General features: G+C 51.2%; 1 protein-coding gene across 1 annotated transcript in view; it reads right to left on the reverse strand.

Annotated features, from left to right (window-relative positions):
* Nucleotides 1-842, reverse strand: part of PRTFDC1 (phosphoribosyl transferase domain containing 1) — a 124,578-nt gene extending 123,736 nt beyond the window's left edge. Inside the window, exon 1 of the mRNA XM_012002008.1 lies at nucleotides 522-842. The gene's annotated coding sequence lies outside the window, so the exon portion shown is untranslated. The remainder of the gene's footprint in view (nucleotides 1-521) is intronic.
* Nucleotides 843-1,349: the final 507 nt, after the last annotated feature.

Below are 1,349 nucleotides of genomic sequence, written 5' to 3' on the forward strand. Positions count from 1 at the left end.
TCGCCGCCAGGCCCCGCGGGGACTCGGGAGCACGAGGCAGCCCGCGGCAGGAAGGGAACGTGTCCCCCAGGCCCCTGCTTCCCACATCCACCGTCCTAGCCCTCGGGCTAACAATCTCCTTGACTCTTCCCTGCCAGATTTCATGCACGCGATTATCCCAAGCAGAAGCGTGAAAGAACCTGCGAGCCGGCGTGCTCTTGGAGGATGGGCAAGTGTCCTGGATGTGTTTTCAAACCTTGGAGCCGCCACCCACCTCTCTCCACCTCCCCTCACCTCCCTCCACCTCCCCTCACTTCCCTCCACCTCCTCTCACCTCCCTCCACCTTCCTCCGCCTTTCTCTGCCTTCCCCCCACCTCCCTCATCCCAGGGCCTGGAACTGGAAAGATTACACCCGATTGCTTTTAGGGTGGCCCAGATCTGCAGGAATCAGATCTGGGCTTTCAGGATCCGGCCTTTCGGCCTTTGGTCAACTGCATTCAGGGGAGGAGGGGGAGTGATTTTTTCACATTCTCTGCTTTACCAGTTTTGCAAGAACATCTGGTCAGATTGTAATTGTTCCAGGTTGCAGCTTTATTAAAGCAGTCACTCTCTTCTGATTAGAAATCCTTCTCGTATGAGTCTGTTGTTCATTTCAACCCCTCTCACATCCCTGTGCTCCAGTTCTTTGTCCACTCCTGCAGGGTCCTGCTTTTTCTGGGTGTGTCTTCATTCCCCAGGTCCCTGACATCTCATCAGCATCTTCATTCACTCAACCCAATTCGGGTTGAAGGCCTGAATCCAAGAGAACTGAACACAGTTTTCCTGATGCAGGCCTCTTTTGTTCATCTTCGGATTCTGGCACACAGAGGGGAGAGGAATGCTGATTTTGCCTAGTTTAAAGGGAAAATAGTTCTCAATCGGTTAATGACGTTCTAGATTGGAAAAATATTAGTCATTCAGACTTGGCGCCCTGGTCCTGCTCAGCAGGGCTGGCTCTTCGTGTCGTTTCTAAGCGCCAGTGCCTTGGAGGGTGCAGCTCCAGAGATTCTGAAATCAGGCATCTGCTTGGGAACTGCCTTACAAAAATGAGGGGTGTTGTTTCCCAGCGCACAGGTAAACATTTTCTCTTAGTAATTGTCAGAGGGTGTTGTTTTGAGCCATTTTTGTAGTCTGCCTCTCAGTTCTTTTCCCCAAAGTCAAGCACCATCTTCCGTTTTCATTTTCAAAGACCAGGCCCAGGAACCACATTCACGAGCAACTTCATTAAAATTTCCAGGAGCTGAAAAGTGCTATCATTAGGGTAGTGATCAAACTTGAGAGTTCACAAGACTCTCTTGGGGAGCTGTTTAATGCAGCTTCACTGGGTGGG

The sequence above is a fragment of the Mandrillus leucophaeus genome, unplaced genomic scaffold (assembly GCF_000951045.1).
Source record: "Mandrillus leucophaeus isolate KB7577 unplaced genomic scaffold, Mleu.le_1.0 Scaffold673, whole genome shotgun sequence".
Taxonomy (NCBI): domain Eukaryota; kingdom Metazoa; phylum Chordata; class Mammalia; order Primates; family Cercopithecidae; genus Mandrillus; species Mandrillus leucophaeus.